The sequence below is a fragment of the Diabrotica virgifera genome, chromosome 6 (genome assembly GCF_917563875.1).
Source record: "Diabrotica virgifera virgifera chromosome 6, PGI_DIABVI_V3a".
Classification (NCBI taxonomy): domain Eukaryota; kingdom Metazoa; phylum Arthropoda; class Insecta; order Coleoptera; family Chrysomelidae; genus Diabrotica; species Diabrotica virgifera.
Window position 1 is genome coordinate 210,424,198 of NC_065448.1, and position 7,890 is coordinate 210,432,087.

Sequence of the window (7,890 nt, forward strand, 5' to 3'; positions counted from 1 at the left end):
CTTCTTTATATTGGCATAAGTAATGATTTCAATAATTTTGACTGGTTAAGAATGCATATTTTTGAAAAAAAAGGTATAATTTAAAAAATCATAATTTTTAAAATTATTGTAATTTTCATATTCTTTTAATAATAACTCCAAAAATACTCAATATACGTAAAAAATGGTATATACCCAAATTCTAGTTTTTTTTTGTGTCAAATATTTTACCTGTTTTACTATTTCCATAGGTTAAAAAATAACCGAGATAGAAACGTTTAAATCCTAAATTTTGCTGTGAAAACCATGCAACCGGGGCCATTTAACCTTTTATTTTTAAAAAAGTAAGGGGTCTAAAAAATTAAATTCAACGTGCCTAAAGAGCCCTTGGAATTAACTTTCATAGTTTTTAGACAAACCTGATATCGTAAAAATAAACGGAGTTATTAAAAAAAACAATAACATTTTTGGAAAAATTTTTAAAAGATAAATTTTGAAAAAATTTGGTGCATAAATTGTAATACTATCAGCATGTTCGGGGGCTCATCATTTGCTGGATATTTTTAAGTACTTTGACAAATTTTTAATAAGTTTGTGTTATAAAATGCATCATTTTCCCGTTTAGTCCAGGAACCGAAGCTTTTCACCCCGCAATTTTTACAGAATGGATCGATTTGCTTGAAAATTTGACAGTAAGTAGTGGATAGTCCAAGGATCAAAATCTATATGATGCCGAAAGGCGATTTTATTATGGGGGTGGTTGCCACCCCATCTCGGGGGTGAAAATTTTTTATTATATTTTGACAGCAAAAGTTGATAAAAACATTCATTCTAAGCAAAAAATGTTGTATACATTTTTTTGATAAAACTAATACTTTTCGATTTATTCGCTATCGAAAGTGTTAGTTTTGTATGGAAAAAATCAATGTTCTTCTATAGTATACTCATTTACTATTCACTCAATTTTTGTCGTAGAAAAAAAATTTTTACACCAAGTTCTTAAGAATTAAATAACCTACAATCTCATTTTTAAACATTTTTTCTTATCTTTGATGCTAATCTTTCTATTCTGAAGAAAATGGCATTTTTTACAAAACTAAAAAAAATCTTTATTCGCTTTTAACTTCAGTTTTTTAAAAACTAATCATTTTAAGCCAGTCAATCTTCTAGAATCTATTAATAATACACAAATAAAGAAGAATGAATAAGGCCAACGCCTAAAAACTCCGCTAACTTGCATTATTATGCTTACAATTGGATTTCTCCTTTTTTTTCTCAAAAAAATATGTTGATTTTTTAACCGTAACTTTTTTATTTTGTATCTTACAAAGTTTGTTATAAAAGAATTTTGTAGGATTTTACAAGATCTACAAGCCTATTAATATTAGATATTATTAAAATGCTTAGTCACAAAAAGAGGTGACTTTGAAAGGGTTGGTAAAGGTGGTTTTTGCATGCTATTACAAGTTTTAATTGTCAATAGCTCACTTAATTTTTGTCATAGAAAAATTTTTTTCGTACCCTATTCTTGAAAATTAAATTAGCTACAATTTAATATTTAAACATTTTTTCACATCTCTGATCCTAATCTTTCTATTCAGAAGAAAAGCCATTTTTTCCAAACTACAAAAATTCGTTAATAGCTGTTAACTTCATTTTTTTTTAAAACGAATCATTCTAAGTCGGTCAAATTTTTCGAACTTATTAAAAATACATAAATAAATAAGACCAAATAAGGTCAATGACTAGTTTTAATTAGGGTGGTGGTTACGGGGTTGCTTCCGACCACTTCTGCGCTGAAAAAAATAGGGAATGACATTCTTTTCATTAAAAGTCACTTAATTTTTGAGCTAGAGACTTCTTTTTTATTTCTGAAGATAGGTATTCTTAAATTCTTTAAATTAGATTTGACAAGTTATTCTCGAAAAATGCATATTTTTCCCATCTTTTGACTTTGAAACTACAATATTTAACATTTGACAAAGGAGAGCTAACATATATCTTGATTACTGTTGGTCTTAAAGAAAATTAAAAAAGACGGTTTTCTTTATTTTTTCAAATAGTACATTTTTGTTAAGTAAGGTTGTTTTGATAAAACGAAAACTTTGGAGTTATTAGCAGAAAACTGATTAAAAACATTAATTTTTCGATATAATACTAACACTTTCGATAGCGAATAAATCAAAAACTATTAATTTTATCAAAAAAATGCATAGAACTTGTTTTGCTTAGAATGAACGTTTTTACCAACTTTTGCGGTCAAAATATAATTAAAAATTTCCACCCCCAACAGGGGTGGCAACCACCCCCATGGTAAAAGCGCCTTTCGGCATCATATAGATTTTGATCCTTGGACTATCCACTACCTATTTTCAAATTTTCAAGCAAATCGATCCATTCTGTAAAAATTGCGAGGTTTTGTCCTATTTCAAGCTTCATTACTTGGACTAGTTATTTCAGCTTGAATACTCAGATTTTTTTACTCGCCGAAAAAAAATATATTCAATTACCTATAACTCACTTTCAGTTAACACTAAAAGATTTTTCTAGTAAAGAGTTTATTTCATTTTTTTATTAGCTTCAATTTTGGTAATTATAACTTTTTTGTAAAAACTTATAGTTTTTGAGTTATTGATGAAAAATTGGATAAAAACATGTATTTTTCTCAAGAAAAATTTAACATTTTTTCAAAAACTCAGAAAGTTTTGATTTATTATAATAACTTTATATAACAAATTTTGCTTGGAATTTGTCCCTCTATCGAATTATGGGGTTATTTTCAATAAAATAATTTTCACCCCCGAGAAGGGGTGGCATCCACCCCCAGGCTAAAAGCGCAAGCTGACACCATGCCACCTTTGTTTCTTGAGATATCTTCTAACCACTCACCAATTTTCATGCAAATCTATGGAGGTTCAACGAAATAGGAGGTAATAGCTCCTATCCACCTTCAGTGACTGCACTAATTGCTTTGTATAACAAATATCTCGTTAGTTTTTGGGTCAGAGAAGCTATTGTGTTTGTTTTTCAAGTTATATTGTGTTAAATATGTTAATATTATGTAGAGTTATATTATTATATTATAATATATACCTAGTTAAATGTAAATATACATTATAACTATCTAATTACGACACTCGCTTACGGCTCGTGTCGCACACGTCATCATCGTGATTAATAGCCATCATTACATGCTCGTTGAATAATATACTATTATATAATTATGTTTATTTAAAATCTATATCATTTCAAGAGTATTAAGTAAATGTTTTTCATGATTTTGGGCATGAAGGAGAGACGTCCAATGAAGTCTCACCTTATTATATTTATGTTTGAGTTTTAAAATAGGTGTTGAGGCCAGGTTCCATCTAGTCTTCTTGTGGCAGGGCCATTGTGGAATAATTCCTATTATCTGAGTTTCATGGTGAATCATACGCTCATTTTGTGACTCCGTGGCTCGATTGATTTCTTCTCTGATGAAAGGTATATTTTTAAGTCTTCATGAAGTGTTTGATAACTTACGTACCATCGTGCATCCACTATTGATTTTAGAACTTTAGACTGAAATTTTTGGATGATATTCAGTGATGTTGACTTTGCTCCATAGGTGTAGTCCGTAGTAACAAATAGGTTTGAGTATAGCTTTGTACAAAAGAATTTTGTTTTGGATATTGAGTTTTGATCTGCGTCCAAGGAGCCAATACATTTGCAGAAATTTCAAGTCGAGCTGTCTTCTTTTGGTCTGCATGTGTTTCTTCCAAGTGAGACGTTGGTCAAGATGAAGGCCAAGGTATTTAACGTCTGTTACCGTTGGTATTCGTACATTTTCCATTCTTACAGGTGGGCATGTGTTGTGGCGGTTTGTAAACGTGATTTGAGATGATTTTGTTTTGTTTACATTTGTTCGCCATTTTGTGTACCATTCACTGAGTATGTCCAGATGGTGTTGCAGCCCTTATGAGGCTTGTATGGGATCTTCATATACAGCTAGTATTGCTACTCCATCAGCAAAAGAAGCGATCGTAGTATTGTGAGACTCGAGAAAAGCAGCGGCCCGAGAACACTACCCTGCGGAACTCCAGAGTTAATAGGACAGAGGCTGGATTGTTGGTCTTTAAATTTTACAGAAAAATATCTATTTGATAGGTAGGATTTAATTAGGAAGACATACTTACTGGATAGTGCTAATTTTACTTTGTAGAGCAGACCACTCTGCCAAACTTTGTCAAACGCTTTTGAGATATCTTGGAATATAGCGTTGCAGTATTTCCTTTCTTCGAAAGTTTTTGATATTTCATTTATTATTTGATGGACTTGTGTAGTAGAGTATAGAGATAATATGTTAATTTTCACCCTTTTTTTAAAACAAATTCGTTGTTTTGAGTTCTGAGTGATATTAAAAAAGCGAAAGTCGATAAAAATAAAAAACTGGACAGCGTTACCTCGAAAAGTTAATAAAATATTTTTGAATTTTTTGTTTATTGTGATCCAATGATTAGTTCTGATGTACACCGCAAAATTCATTATATTTTGAGGTGTCACCTAAAAAATTTGCCACCATTGGCTTATTTTTTAATATTTTTTCTTGAAATATTTCTTGAATAATCTACGAATTGTACTGAACATGCCTATTTAATTTAAAAATAAAATATTTCTACCATACTTTAGGACTGAAACATCTCATTCAACAGGAATCCATAAGGTATACTATAGTTTATTTTTTCTCCAGGAGGAGTAAACTAAAAAGACAGATTCACACCCAAGAAAGTCACTAGAATAATAACCAAATACATATTCTTTTTTGGTTGATCTAGTCGTACCTCAACGGTAATCCATAAATATTATATTAAATTAATATGTCACTAAAGAGTTTCAAAAACAACTGCTTTTTATATAAAAGCCGACTAACAATCTAAAAATTAAAGGAATAACAAAGGAAGCACAAAAATCGCCGGTATAACTTAATTAACCTATGAAATGTCACTAGTGTCAAAATTTTATAAATGCCATTAGTGTCAAAATTTTATAAAAGTGAAGTAAACTTGCATGCAGTTGGGTCAATTATTACAAACAAGCAATACAGCTCGGTAAATTTGAATCACTCCTCTTGGTTAAAAAACAAACCGTAGTAAAAATAAATAATGGATTATATACGAAATAACGTTTGTATTTTAACACCATATGTTCCACCCCGATGTCCGGCAATGGAGCTAACCAGCTGAAAACCCTTGTTTATCACAACTTTGACTGCACAAAAACTACAAACGTAATAAATAAAGATAAGAAAGAGCGAAAGAAAGAAACAAGGTGGAAGGACTCCCTCCTTACTATACTTTGAACTCCCTGGACAATACTCCGGAGTTCAGCCGAACGAACAAGATTTGGCAACACTGTCACGTACGCACCTCGATTTTTCAACTGGGACAAAAACTTTTTAACTATCAAACAACAAGTTGGAAGTTACAAAGATCAACAGACGGAGCTGCGTGTCTTTAGAACTCCCTAATTCCCACTTTTTGAATTGCTAGACATGTGCATTAACAAAATTGATTTAAGTTGCCAATTCGAACGTGTTCTTTCGTTTGGTTTTGTTCCAATTTTTTAAAGAAAATTGTTCGAGAAGTTAAAGTTTACAATAAAACTTAAAATTGTGATTAACGTTCTTTTTTAAGCTCTACTCTTTTTTGAATTATTATAAAAATATTGACGAATTTTAATCCGTGTTTCGGTATTAACTCATCTTTCCTGACTGCATAATTTTAAGTAGTGGTTCTACGTCTTTTGTGCCGATTGTAAATAATAGTAGGTAAAAGTAAGTTGTAGTAGATAAATTATAAAATAAAATTTTAGAGGAATAAAAGACAGATATCGAGAGTTGTTCTTGTTTTTAAAAAGAAATTAAAATCGTTTTTGATGGAACAAACAAGAAATTTTTGTGACATCATTATTGTGGCTTAAATTTACATAGGTACCTTAAAAACAAACAAAAAAAAAACTCCAGAGTCACTACCACTTTTTATAAAATTTTAATAGTTAGATTATTCGCTTTCGCTTATATTTCAAATTTTATATTGTTTTAAACTGATTAATTTTGCTTATTTTGTTTATCGGATTTAATGAAACATGCGTATCTACACCATTCTTCAAAAATATTACTAACTAATCGAGTCATACATGATTGTTTCTTTAAAAAAATTTTAATTGTTCGTGCTAATTGTTCGTATTGTTAGACTAAGTATTTATTGTGTTGTTTTCATTATATTATTATTTATTCTACGTATCATATTTACCAAAACATACTGTGTATTTACAATTAAAAAAAACTTATCTATTTACTATATAAATATTGTTATTATTTATGTTATTTATGGTATTTATGTTATTTATGTTATTTATGTTATTTATGTTATTTATGTTATTTATGTTATTTATGTTATTTATGTTATTTATGTTATTTATGTTATTTATGTTATTTACGTTATTTATGTTATTTATGTTATTTATGTTATTTATGTTATTTATGTTATGTACGTTGGTATGATATTATTTACTATTGTATATCCTATTTACCGAAACAGGTGTATCCACACCTCTCGGAAACCTTCGGGTTATTTTATTCACTTTCTATATATATATATGTAAATATTGAAAAAGTTTGTACTTATTATTGATGAATAAATTATTATTATTATTGTAATATATTAAATCACGTTCAAATATACTTTCGCTTTTAGAGCATCAGAGGCATCTGAAATAAGCCAAAGAACGCCATTGTAAAGATAGAAAAACTTTGACAAAAACTCGAGTTTGATGTATAATCAAAGTGCAATAACGTAGACTAATCTCGTCAGATATGAAAATATCCCGGAAGGTGGAAAACATTTGTTTTAAATTGATGGTAAAACAAACATATAACACACTCTGGACAAAGGACAAACAAATTTAAATTCTGCTACGAAATTGTTCGAAGTTAAGGAAACAATGAAAGTTCCTTATTGGACAGAATAATCCTGTCGGCGGGGGGGGGGGGGGGTACAACGGGTTGATCCGGACGTCGTAAAGTCAGGTTCTTTGTTATAAACAAAGAACCTGAGGAATTACATAACAGCGATTTTTCGCAAAACAAAACATTTTTTTGAATTTTTTGGGTAATTCTAAGCAAAAAATATTCTTACAAGTTTTTAGTAGGATGCACAGTTTTCGAGATAAACGAGGTTGAACTTTCAAAAATCGAAAAATAGCAATTTTTGAAACCGAACACCTTTGATTAAAAAATAAAATAGGAATTCTGCTTACCGCATTTGAAAGATCAAATTAATACCGGTTTTGATTATTTGCATTGCTAAATATTAATTTTTTTATTGTCAGACAAAGCTGTAAACAAATAAAGTTCACGTGCTGAATGGATGCGTTTTAATGCACTACGTAGAAATTGCCTGTTTGTAGGCTCTCGCCTACTCGTTCGATTTTAAATGAGAAATGCATTGAAAACATCACTCAATAACTATATGTTTATAGCTTTTTTTAACAATAAAAAATTTATTTTTAGCAATGCAAATAATCCAAATCGATAGAATTTGACTTGAACTTTCAAATGCGGTAAGCAGAATTGCTATTTTATTTTTTTATCAAAAGTTATTCGGGTTCAAAAATTACAATTTTTCTATTTTTTTAAAGTTCAACCGCATTTATCTCGAAAACTATGCATCCTACGAAAAAACTTGTAACAACATATTTTGCTTAGAATGACCCAAAAAATACAAAAACATGTTTTGTTGTGCGAGAAATTGCTGTTATGTAATTCCTCAAGTTCTTTGTTTATCACAATCTTATCGACATCCGGATCAACTGTTACCCAAAAAATTCGTGTTCTACGGGTCAAAATACATAAAAAAATTTGGGTAAATCTAT